Source organism: Aphelocoma coerulescens, chromosome 2 (genome assembly GCF_041296385.1).
Source record: "Aphelocoma coerulescens isolate FSJ_1873_10779 chromosome 2, UR_Acoe_1.0, whole genome shotgun sequence".
NCBI lineage: Eukaryota > Metazoa > Chordata > Aves > Passeriformes > Corvidae > Aphelocoma > Aphelocoma coerulescens.
In genome coordinates, this window is record NC_091015.1 from 37,600,024 (window position 1) to 37,613,916 (window position 13,893).

Below are 13,893 nucleotides of genomic sequence, written 5' to 3' on the forward strand. Positions count from 1 at the left end.
CATTGCAAATACATCCTACCCAGCATGCTGCAAACAGACAAAGCCGGGATACCGGTAGAAGTCCCAAAGGAGCATTTTCATTCCATGTTTTCAGAAGCAATGCTTTAATGACAACAATCCTACAATTCTGTGACAATCTTGACTCTGATAGACTTACAGAGAGAACAACTATGTGCTGAATTGTGCACTTCTGACATAAGGAAAAATATGTAGGTTATGAAGACACAGGTTAAACAGAACCAGAAGTTGTCTATATGCTAAAGAGGCTCCCTTAATTTGCTTCAAATCTGATGTTTTCAGGTCTTCAGGTGTCTATAATTTACTGATAGCTCAGTTTCTTACATATGCAGGTTTGGTTACAAAATATTTATTGTATCATTTTGCTTATAATTCCTAGTTGTAAAGCAGGACCACCTTAGATATTGTACATATATATAAAAAAACAACCCCTGCCCCAAAGACCTCATAGGCCAACCATAAGAGAAAACAGATGGGCAGAGACAGATGGGGGAACAGAAGGAAATAATGAGACTTCTATGATGGATATAAGAAATGTAATTAGGCTGATCATTTACCCGTGCATTGTAAAGTTTGCCATGAATATGACGGCAGACAGATTTTTCAGAGACATTCTGCATTACAGTCCTTTTCTGTCTCCTGCTGTAACGAGGGCACTTCTGCCACACAAAGTAGCACAGTTCAGAAGTTACTTGCTCAGTAATTGCTTACTCATGTAGACTTTGTTTAAGTGTCTCTTGGAAATTAGCCAACGTCTGAGCCCTTTCACAGTGGGAAGATAAGGCAGAGAGAGTGTTTAAAGCTTTTCCTACAATTCCATTTTGTTAATGAAGCATCATCAGTTTGATAACATTCTGATGACCCTGCTTCTTAACAAGGGAACGAGAGATAATAAAAACATATTATTTATATATAAATATATTATTATTATTATTTCATAAGTACTTTTCTCCTCCCCACATTGTTACTTTTGGTAGGAGAAGGCTGAAATTAGCTCCTGACTGAAACAAATTTACAGGTCTTTAGTTGTTTACTTATATCTATTTATGTTTGCAAAATTTTGCTTTACTAGAAACTGAAGATCTAATGATTTTGTTGTGTAATGAAGAAAATACATGAAGGATGGTTAGGTCACCTTTGGTTTTGAGCATGAATCAAACAATCTCCACAGAAGAAACAATGATTAAGACAAAATATATTTGTCTTGTTTCATACTACATGCCCAGGACATCTGCTCAGCTAGATAAAAGACTATTTTTTTTTAAGGTTAAAAAAAATGCCATGAAGTATCCAAATTAATATATTTTGCTTTATTGCCAAGAAGGAATAAATTTTTCTTGTCAAACACAGATATTTGGGCCTGTAGTATGAATATGGTAAATAAAATAAACAGTTAAGCATACTTTCTCTCTGGAATTCAGATGTCTCTCTCACCTTAAAACATATATGGAGCTGTCATTGTTTCCCAGAAATGCTAAAACCAACACACACATGCAAAAATAAATCAATAAATCAGAAAGGTTATTGACCATTCAATTAGAGAGGCACTTTGCAGTAAGCATCTTCATAATCCTGCACTAACGCTTGATATTTGAGGAATTATAAAATTTTCTGATCCTTTAATTCTGAACATGGAGCAATTCACATTTAAAGCAGAACTTTCTAAATTATGCTAAATTATGATTGAAATTCTAGGTAGGACTGACAGAAATTATGTATCTGCCTGTGTGCTGTTATGGGAGGCAATGTTAAAGGACTGCAGAGCACAACTTCACTCTGGATAAAACAGAATAATACACTGGAAACAAAACAAAAAGTCTTCAGCTATACAATCAGATCATGTAAAGTCACAACAGTTTTTGAGGGTCAGCAACTACCAATTCCCATGGAAAGGAATATAGGAATGGGATAATGACACTATCAAACTTTACACTAAAGTCCTTTTATATTCAATCTCCTAGTCATCACAAAAGAACCTGGAATTCTTCACATAATTTACGTGCACCAGTGAATTGTTCTTTTCATGCACAAAACCCTAGTTTTGCTTCTCTTTGCACTAACTAAGAAAAAGGATCAATTCAGATCTGGTTCCACTGAATTAAATGTAAAACTACTGGTGCCTTTAGTGTGAAGAGGTTTCACTTGAAAATGTATTTTCTTCTTTCTTTTTCTGCCTCACAGAAGAGCTATGAAGTGTCTGAGAAAAAAAAAAAATCGAGGTATTTCATGTGAAGGAGCTAGAGCTAAGGCAGGGCAAATTGGGTAGCACCTTAACTGCAATAACAACCGGAGTAAACACCCTTGAAACACGAACTCAAGCCACATTCAGTTTTTCTCCAGCTTCACTTATAATTTCATATTTGAACTACATAGGTACACAAAAGGCTTCTGACAGTTATTATTAAAACTAAGTTCCTTTAGAATAGCCATAAATTATAGCCCAGCCAAATTTCTAGTCTATTTTTATTTTCTTCAGGAATTTTCCCTCTCCCTTTTCTTTCCTTATTTTTCTTCTTTTCTTACCTTACCTGATGGTACCCAGATGTGGGCTGGTCAAATTCACTTTTCCTGTGGTATTCCTCTCTACACTGAAATGCCTGGCTAGTCTTGCTAGCACCTTTAGATGTGTTGGCAAGGACAGCTCCCTCAGGCGAGATAACCAGGAATGATGATTTCAATCTCACTTTGCCCAGATGCAAACAGCATTTATATTTATTCTTTTAACATTTGTGATGTTCTTTACAGTTTTGCTTGTCACCTCTTAACAAATCCTTCTCATTGTCAGAGACAGAATTGAAACATAGTACTGCAGTTATGTCCTCCTCTGGAAACACTTGGTAAGTGAGTGACAGATAACCTCTGTGTGAGTTGAATTCTGGATAGTGAAACAAATGTAGTTATTTCTACTAAATCAACAAATAACCTTGGGAAAGGAAAAGATGTGAGAACTTAGTCTTTAATAATACAGCCATTTTGCTGAGTTGCAGCAAATTTTGTGTCCTTGTAGATAAGTAACAGCTCTGAGAAGAAACTGGTAAGGCAAAATCTGGCATTACTTTAGTATTTATACAAAATACCCCCAAATTATGTTTTTTTGTGAAGAATAGAGGTGAACTCCAAAACACCTCTTTGCTTTCTCAAACACATTTTTTCATCACATTTTCTACTTCCCCTGATGCTGTCAAGTGTGTCAGGTGTGTCTTTCTTTTGAACATCTCACAAGACTGTAAAATGCTTAAAAAACAGCTTTCTTTTTGTGCTTCAAGCCTTGACCTTGATACTTAGGAAAATCTGGGCTACCTAATCTCAAAAAAAACTGTCTATTGTCTAGCAGCTTTTTTAAAAATTAAGAGTTTTGGAACACTAAACGGCAGGCAAAAGAGAGCTTTTTGAGACTGAACACTGCAATACAAAATGGTCAGTACAGCAACAAATTTCTATTACTGCCACACTTCATGGCTTGATTCGTCACAATTACACAGTGTACAATGCAATACAGTCCAATGGAGCATAAAGTGTCCACAAATTCTGAAATATTCTGCCCTCACAAAATACAAACTATAAATTTCCTTGCATTTTACAAGTATTCAAATCAGTAATACACAAAAACATTTAATAAGAACCCTAAATTCATTACTGGTGTGATTTTCAGCGATGACTTTAACTCTGGTTCCTAGTAAAGAATGGTGGAAATATATTTTTCAATAGTATACTGTTTTCAAACAGGCTATTGTTCTACATGTCCTTGTAGACATTTGAAAGGTTTTAATAATTTAATTTTAGAGAGATCAATTATATATCAGAATGTACTTTGAAATATTTGGAAGCAGTTCCATTCATCTTCTGATTTTCTAGGTACTATCCAGCTGTGTTATGTAGGGCTCAAACGGCTTCAAGTGCCTCAAGAAATATAATAAAAATTGAGCCGTTTCAAAGGAAAAGTAGATCTTACAAATGTGTCATGTACCTAACCTTAAGCCTCTAACTGTTTCACATTCTGAATTTCTTGCTTCTAAAACCCTAAAAAAGAACATAATGTCAGCAAGATTTGCATCTAAAAGACATAAACCATAAAATTAGGCTAGTGGGAAAAAGAAATAAGCTGTTACTGATAGTGCTCATCAATATAAGACCGTGAGGATCACAAAGGGTATAAAACTGGCTTTCAGCCATCAAAGTAAGATATATTTCAAGAATCCAAAGTGAAATAATGATAGATTTTAGAAATTAAAATGTACACATGAGTAATCTCCAACAGTCATGAACAGCTGAACTTGTCTGTAGGCTGGAAAAATCAGCACAAGCTTGTACTGAAGTCTCATTATCTGATTGCATTTGGGAAAGTCCCCGAGCTAAAAGGTTTGGTCTCTTTCTCATAGTGTTAGAAGGAATTCAGTCATTCAGAAGAAACTTACTGCAGTTGCCCTCTTGGTAACAAAATGGATGGACAGCAAGAAATCATTCCCAAGAGCACTATATACCAGGCTCTCTGGACAACATACCGATTTCACTTTGGGGTTTTTTGAACATGGTCTCTCATCTGTTTCATCAGAGTGAGCATGGTGACTGGTGTATATAACCAACATGCCCAAACTCAGTGAAAGTCTAATGTCTACATGTCTCCACATTTGTCATGTGGCAAGAATTTCTGATGAAGAGCTAATGTGTCTTAGGGAAAAAGATCATAGAAAGGACTATGAAGAAAATTAAAAAGGACAGAAGTACCAAGTAAAACATGGCACAGAGAGGTAGTGCTGACAGGTGATAGAGGTCAAGAGATATTGAGGTAGGTACTACTGAAAAAAAAGTAGAACTAGCAGAATTTGGTTCTTAGGCAGAGGAGTGCAGTCTTCTTGTTTTCTTCATTTTCCTAGTTTCATTACTCTGTTGCCATCTCCTGATTTTAATTTCTATCTTCTTTTTATCTCATCTTTAGGCTTTCTCCTATGTGTACCTCCCTCTTTTCTGTCTCCATTCACTTAACTCCCTTCCAAACACCCATGGTTCCACCTCTTCTCACCTTCTCCTTGCTAGGAGAAATAAAATATGTTTTCTAAAGGAAATTACAGACATTAAATGTCAATAAAGACATTTAATTAGATTCATAAATTTGGGTTTAATAGTTACCCTTAAAAGCATTCAAGTTGAAAACTTAGACATTTTCATAAAGAATCAGTGTTTTGAATATACAGGAATCAATGCTGTGTCTGGCAGTATGTTTGACACGAAAAGATTTAAACGGAAGTGAATGACACATTGTGATGGGAATATATTATTTATTTGAAGACTGTAGTCATAATATATTAATGAAAATAAGAATGACTGTTCTTAACAGTGATGATTACAATCCTTCCGGTAGACAACGTGTTCAGGCGCTGTCCAACAGCACCATGGACAGTGACAAACACGCTCCTTCACTAAAGTTCAGCTGTTGCCACATTTCATCACTTCAAGCTCGTGACAGGAGCCTGGATGACTCAAGGCATACTGAGCCTTTCACTTCCATCATGATCTATCCTCCAGCATTTAATATGTGAAACATTTGATTGGCACCAGAAGAGTATTTTAAACTTATTCTTGGATCAGGTTTACCTCCTGCTTGTAAAACCGCAGTATTTGTTTTCCTTCTCACACAAATTCTTGAAGTCCTCTCTAAAATCTATCTAGTTATCTTCAGCTCACATTAACCTCCTATCCCCTGGCGAATCTCAGATTTCACTAGGAAAATGTTCCTATATGAGAATTACACTGTTTTACAGAAACCTGAGCTTTCCTAACAGTTTTCAATTAGGTAAAAGAGGGTTCTTAAAACACCATCCTCAACTGTGAAACAAGACTTCAGAATATATTCTAAAAGAAATCTCAGGAGATGTAAGAAATTTGCTTAAAATTAAATGTGTTTAAAAACCACACGGGGATCTTGTGTGGAATGCTCAAAATGACATCAAAATGGCATTCCAATCACATATCCAAACTGCCATTCTATCTGTGCTATTGTTTTTTGGATGCAAATGCAAAAGACCCTCTCCAATGCATTGATTCTGATATTCAGTCAGAATATTAGACAGTTATAAAGTTTCCAGTTCAGAATCTCACATTATAAAATGAAGCCACCTGAGTTTTATTCAATCAGTTTAACCTACATCATACAAAAAAGTGTTCAAGGTTCTTCTAATCTTACCCTTGAAGAATTTTCAGCAACGATTTATTTTACTGTTTATAAATTGAGTTCATATAAAGACAAAAACTCATTACAGTGAAAATAATATTCTTATATTTAGCTCTTTGGGAATAAAAGCAACACTGACATATACAATATTGCTATCTTCTTCAAAAGACTTGTGATTTTAAAATCACTGTGTCATCCCACAAAACAGGCAAATGTTTTCTGTAATTCTTTTTTAAACTCACATTTCAGAACACAGGATAAATCACTGAAGTGCCTTCCCCACATTACTTTGCATGTATACTGCTGTTCATTGAAAGATTAAGTACAAGTGGAACATCAAGAGGAGCAATCAAGAGTTGATTTTGTATGCTAGCAGCTAGCTTGAAAACAAAAAGCCCTTAAACAATCAGCAGTGATTTTCCTGTAGTTTGACTTACAGAGCCTGCAAATGCAAATCAATACAGTGTATCTTCAATGCTGCATATTTTATTCTAAAGTTTGAGGCTTGTCATATTTGATTGTTTATAGATTCGTAGACTATTACTCCACATCTACAGAATCTATAATTGAAATATCTGTGCTTTGAATTTTTAGTGTTTACTTGTCAAATTAAAGCTTTAGATTTACCTGCAGTTCTATTTTTAAGGATATGACCATAATCTTGGATATAACTGCCTAAAGCAGGATTAAAAAAACAGAAGCCAGTACACTTGGGCTGGTTAGAAACAGAGTGAATTCAGCATGAATTTGAGCTTATCTTCTCCCAGGGGAAAAGGGCATCCTTAATGTATGTGAGTTTTCAGTAACATTAAGCCGTCATTGAAAAAGCACTTTTCCATTTCAATTTGAAAAGACTTAGTTTTAAAGCTTAGTTTTAGAGCTTAGTTTTCTCACATAGATGGATAATGTGGAAAAAAAACCAACCAAAAGAGATTATCATATAGTCTTCTGATTTAATTGACCCAAACAAATTCCTGCTCTGTAAACTATCACTCTTTTTTTTTTTTAAGTTGTTTTCTGAGGAGTATTTTTTTGTTTGTTTAACAAAAGGATCAACATTCTTATGTAAAGAAGCACTTCTGTATTAGATTTGGTTTTTTGCTTTTTTTATTGCACCAGATTGGACCCTTACAATTTCTTACTGACAGAATGACAACGCATTGACAGATATTATTTATAAAAACAGACTTCTGCGGATCTACTCTAAAACCACAGATGCTTAAGTGTTCCTGGACCATGTCTGAAAGCCATAAACCTGCGCTTACATTTTTCCCATTAGCAACTAGATACATGAGTTACTATTTTGAGGTATTTTACAGAAACAAAGTTTCATATCCCTAACTCTTTTCTACTTTATCCATGGCATCCCTCTCTGAGACACTGTATCCATATTTCAAATGTACTGATGCCTGCTGTCTCAGGGAAATTCTGCAGAAAGAGTGGAGTTTGCACTTTTGAGCTGAGGGTGTGTGGGAGACAAACTGGTCACGTTCAACAGCTGCAGCAGAGTTATTTGTAGTCTAAAATGGGGCAGACGGGCTTAGATGTGCAAAGAAAAAAGTGCTTGCTGAGGTGTTATCCTAGCAGTAAAATTGCTATATATAGCTCACACAGCCCGTGAATGAACAGCCTTGCAAAAAACTCACTGCCTAAAATGTGGAAAAATAAAAAAAAAGAAAAAAGAAGACATTTTCACAGGAAATACATAAGGAGTTCTCTTTTTTTCCACAGGGGAATTGTGTCTCCTTATTTGCTATTATTGATCTTTTTATGAAACCTTGCATTTTTGGTTTACCTTCATGGAGAAAGTGAGTGAATCATGCTCTGAAACCGTAAAGTTTCTCACACTGTGACTGGAGAATAATTAACTTTAACTAAAAATGGTTCATACAGTACCTCATGAGTCACAGCTTGTGTGTAATATGATGACAAGTCATCATATGCAGTGTTTAGCTCTTGAACTCCATTTGTCTTCATTTGTAAAAAATGTGAACCTTATGCCAGATTCCCAAATCATGCAGAAATTTGAGAGCCCAACCTTGGTTTCCCCCCCCCAAATCCATTGTGTAACATTGTCCAATTTTGGTGCTATCTTCCTCAGTTTGCAAAATTATGTTAAATAACATTCCTGTGGATAAAACTATGCTTGAAGTTCTTTAAATCATTCTTTACCAGCCCAGAGGACAGCAAGTTTCTTAATTATGGTAAATACCGTGTTTTACTCGCTGACTCCAAAAGGCTGCAAATCCAAAGTTGAAAGAAATATGACAAACCCTGTACTTATTGGCAGATCCAATTTTAGTATGTGTCTTTCAAAGCTATCATAATTTCAGACAAAAATGTCTCACCTAAAATTTTTTCATCCCGAGATGCTTCATTTCCACATGAATATCTGTTCTGTCTTTCCTGAAAGCCAGATATGTACAATATACAAGTGTAATCATAGGGTGAGCTGAACAGGTTACATTTTTGTAAACTTCATGTTAAAACATTAACAAGCTATCATTATATATATTATCTGAGGTGTAATTATATTTTATGACCTTTTCAATGTATGCCTGTTATATTTTTTAATACAGAACAATTACTGTTAATTAATGGTTGCTGATGCAACAGGCAAGCCATGTTATATTGCAAGTATAAAGGCAAGGAGCCTTGTTACTTTGAGCACAGATCCAGATGAGTCATTAAAAAGTTCCAGTGAATAAAAAGGCAATAAGCAGGAATTTCTATATAGAATGGCATAGTAATCAGGAAGCTACACTCCTAATAAACCATGTTATCCTTAAATTCTCTGACTGCAGGAATCATTTTACTCAGAAACAGTGAGGGGAAAATTGCACTTCACTTTTGTGAAATGGCTCTATGGCAACTGAGAAGAGAAGTATTTGTGTTAATTCTTCTACTGAATTTACTATTGAGAAGCACAAGAGTTATTTCATCACCCTTTCAATGTTCTTAATCTCAGTAGAATTGCCTAAGAAGCTGCATCATGGAACAGTTTTAAAGTGAATTTGTTCTCCCTATACAGAACATATGCGGCTGAGATAGGTTATTTTATTCTATAGAAGAAAACCAGTATTTTGGAGGTAAAAGCACCAGTATTCTCTCTGCTTAAGCATCTCAGAACAGCAATACAATTCTTACTGTGAATTTGTATACACTCTGCTATTTTGAGATCTAAAGAGTTGCAGTACATTTTTTTTGTGACAGCTTAGTTCACAGCATTACATTTTGCCACAGCCATTTAGGACCTGAGCCAAAATGGAGGCAGTGGAAATGTTCCCATTGACGTCAGTGAGCCTTGGACAAGGCCCCAGACGGCTAAGGACTAGGATTGTCAACTTACAATTAGTGTAATTAATGCATCTACACTGGCCCTAGAGCAGTCCAGGCATAAAATTCCTCTTTTGCTGTTAGAATTTAGTATCTTTTACCAGTAACTTTGAGAAAATACCAATTAAAAAGGGAATGCAAAAAAAAAGGGGGAGAGAAGAGAAAGGAGGAAAACATCTACTGCTTTTTGAGGGTAAACCAGAAGCTTTTACTCAACCCTCTCTATAAGATGCTAATTGCTGATCTCTAGTATAACAGAATCATAATATTCAGCAACACAATGCCAGTAGATACAAAAGTAGTTTCCATTCACAGTTCAAGGCTGTTGCCTTTATGGGTCTGAAACCTTTCTCAATTAAACTAGGGTATCTACAAAGAAAGGAGGAGTCTGCACCTAATGACTGAATTACAGTGATGACAGTAAAATAAACATTTCAGTTTGTAGAAGATTTGTTTCTGCTATTTTAATGTGTTTACTACAAGTATTTTTGAGGGGTTGCAAAAGGTAACTAATGCAGTGTGTCTGACAAAGGATCACTTGCTAAGACTGTAGGCAACAGCTTCAGTAAAACTACCAAAGTGAACAGTGACAAAACTTACTATACTATTTCCTTATTGCCTTTATATTCTAAGCCTTTTCTTTTTACATAAAAATGTGTTTTGGCTCTCTAGTTCATAATTCGAGCTTCCATTTATTTATTTTTTTAATGTTTTATGTCACTTATGTTTAATTCTGTAAAAAAATGCACTTATTTTTCAGTTAATTAAATATTATATCTTTGTGTGAAAGACACATTGTTTCAATGGGTTGCAACTCAAGTACCCAGTACCCATACTGAGATGAATCACAGTTACATGTCACAAGAATGTGACATATGATTAATGCAATTGCAGTGAATGATTAGTTCATAGGTTTCATTTCAATGAAATTTTCCAAATATTACTGATAGGGTTTCATATTCTAGTACTTCCCCAGACACTTAGGAAATTAAAAAAACCCAACTCATTAGTAAATATCAAAGCCATAGTAGGAAGGTTGACGTGATGAAAGCAATTAATCAGATGTTCACATAAACAAGCTAATGAACATCAGAGCCATTTTTGTGATTGTAACAGAACATTTAGTTTGAAGGAATAAATGTCTTCTGTACACTAATTACTCATTTCATATAGAAGGTAATTTTATTTTACTGTGTTGCACAGAAAATAATACTGGTAGCAATAGCCATTTCAAATAAATAGTTGGTTTTGTAAAGTCTTTACTTACCCTGTGGGGAGTAGCAACACTTTCAGGAAATGTTTTTGGCTCCTGAAGAATCTGAGAAACATCTTCTTCAATGAAAATATTTTCCTTCTGAAATGCTGAACATTTAGCACTTACTCACAGGCATTTCATAGCTGTAAGAGAGTGGATGATAAAAATCAGAGTCTGAACTCGGGAAAAATAGTTTGACTTATCACTCTTGACTACAGAAAATTAGAGTGCAAATGTAGGAAAAAAAGTGCATTTCGCGAAATGGGATAATGTTAGAATTATTTAGGAGTACATCACTATATACCCATTTCAGTAGCACAGGATATTATGTATGTCACTAAATTCATCTACAGTGTCTTTGACAACATAATGGAGCAAAGAGAGTCACTTTGATCATTTAGTCTGTGGGTGATTCAGCCAGCTAGCTTCCAACCCTAAAAGCAAAACTAGTTGGAATTAATAACTTTTCTAAAAATGCAATTTCCTGAATTTGGATATAGTTTCAGCAAATTCAAAGTTAAAAAAAAAAAAGGAGGGGGAAAGGAAAAAATAAGCCAAGTAGCTAGATGAGTTCAAAATAATATTTTTTTTAATTTGACATTTTCAAAATAAAGTATTTCAACTTAAGCATGTTTTTGTTTCTAAACTGTTTTTAACTTCTGAAGTATATTAGAAATTACCCAAATAAAAGAAAATATTCCCACTCCATCTGAAAAAGAACCCCAGCTATAAATGTAACCTTTTCCTTCTTCACTGTGCAACATTTCTGGACCAGTCACTGACCCAAAACATCTATTATTCAAATAGATCTCCCCTTCAGTTTCTCCAGGGACTATTCTCTGGCAGTGGTATGATCATGCCCCCACTATCTGAACTAAGCTAAAATACCAAGGTAGGAACTGGTGGGATACAGCCACATATAAAACAAGGAATTGTCTATCTGTTAAGAAAAATACCTGAATGTTTCTCTGAAGTGTTTATAATAGCACAAGTGAAGACAGAAAGAGTGTGTTCACTTTGTTGTATTCATCCTTCTCATTGTCCCTCAGTTTTGTCTCCTTACAGAGCTGGAATCTGATTTTGGAATCTGAAAGGCACAATGCCTTTCAAACATGATGGAAGAATTAGAAAGAAAACCAAAACCAAAACCAAACCAACAACAACAACAAACCTCACAGAATTTCTAGAAGTGTGGTTGTTAAGAACCAAGTGTGCTCTGTTACTGTCTGATATCCAGCTGAAAAACCAAAAACTGCTGAAATATCTCCATATGTGTGTTTACAAAAGCTTGAATATATGGACGCTTAGGGAAACTTAGAAACAGAAAAACTGGAATGTATGTAGAGAAAATCAAAGCAGTTTTAAATGTCTGTTTCTAAGGGACATATACAATAAATTTTCCATGATGAGGACTGCACTGATACCTTAGAGCAATTTAGAAAATTACTGGCTATTTAATTATTTTGAAAGAAGTTTATTTTCCTTTTTTTTTTTTTTAATGTTGAATTCATCCTATGAAATATTATTTATGTATGCAACAAATGACTAAATGACTCACTAAAGAAAATGAGTAGTTCACCACTTCCAGGGGAAAATACAATAGAGTGAAGGTTATATTAAAGAAAATGCACTAATACATAAACAATGTGATCTTAAGCTCCTTAAGAAAAGGGTGAAAAAAGGAAAAAACTTCCTGCAGCTGGAGAATGGGCATACCAGCAGCTCTTGTCTGACTAGTATTACTGCATCAACCAGGAAAGATATGGGATCTCCTCTCACATTCAAAAGTTAGGAAACCTGAAAAAGGTTGAACCATCTCCCCAAGCAGAAGCTGAAGCACAGTATTTCTCAGCAATAATGTGCTCAGTAATCTGGGACAGGATTTGCACAGGTCCTGTCAGTTTCACACCTGAAGAATAAATCTGGTGAAGAAATGTGTTGAAGTAAATGTCTTGTGGGCTACTAGCCATTGACTCAGCTCCTGTTCATATGAATGCTATGGTTAGATGTCTCAGAAATATTATATGTTCCATAGCCAGAGTGCAAATTCACTAAAAGTAGAGTAATTAACAAGCTTTTACAAACATGGATCATGTCAATTTATTTAGAATCTTTGTCTTGCTTTCGCTATTTTTTTTCAAATAGAATTTTAACTTCCACCATTAAAAACAAAAAAAAATAAAATGGGTCCTCCTCAACTTCTCAAGACCAAAATACCAGGTTATTTATAGGTATTTTAACATAGAGAATAGGCATTTTGCTGATTACTTTTAGATATCTTGAGTGTATTTTTTGCTTGAGACATGACTGACTTAAGCATTTATTTTCTGATTGTACTAATTTTCAGAGTGAAATTGCTGTTTAGCAGCTTTAAAGGGTTACAGAAAAAGAGGTCACAGAAAAGACTTCCATAAAGCTTTTATCCCATTCACTCTCATTTCTAGACATTTCCTGTACATCTATCTGACAGTGTCCTTGCATTCTGTAACCATTCTTAACAGGTGAAATCATTATAAATCCTGGATGTTTAAACTGATCTAAACCCAGTTGTTAATTTCAGCTGACAACAGAGGAAATCAATGAAAAACAACTGAAGAAGACATGATTTTGCCTAATTGGCTCACATTTCCATAGTATGTGATAGCATGTTCTTGAAAATGCAAAACTCAAACACTGTTAAAAGTCTACCATTGCAAATGGTTTCTTTTTTCTGGTGTAAAAAAAAATTATAATTTAAAATAACTGGCTCCATAGTAACTGTAAAAAATAGGACAGAGCTTAAGGAGATTAAGCAGCAGAAAACATATTTTTTCTTGAAAAATATGTTATTATATCGCATATGATATTTTCATGCTCAGTGGAAGAGTGATTGTAGTCACTTCTTCAGAATTAAATTAACTGAGCTCTGTGAACTGACTGCTACAGATGAGAGAATATGACACTTACAAATACATGAAATGGGAGCAGTCATTTAGAGAAGTAAGGATGTGAGTCCAGCACGCCAGGAAAAGAAACAATAGGAGTACACCCCACCTCAGTCAATGACTTAGGACGTGTTTTGTGATATTGTGCTTTAGTTTCTTTAGCAAAGGGCACTAAAGCCCTGAGAGGCAAT

General features: G+C 34.9%; 1 protein-coding gene across 1 annotated transcript in view; it reads right to left on the reverse strand.

Moving 5' to 3' along the window:
• LOC138106446 (diacylglycerol kinase beta) overlaps nt 1-10,919 on the reverse strand; it is a 425,706-nt gene extending 414,787 nt beyond the window's left edge. Inside the window, exons 1-2 of the mRNA XM_069007051.1 lie at nt 10,791-10,919; nt 8,536-8,593 (exon numbers count right to left, since the gene is read on the reverse strand). The gene's annotated coding sequence lies outside the window, so the exon portion shown is untranslated. The remainder of the gene's footprint in view (nt 1-8,535; nt 8,594-10,790) is intronic.
• Nucleotides 10,920-13,893: the final 2,974 nt, after the last annotated feature.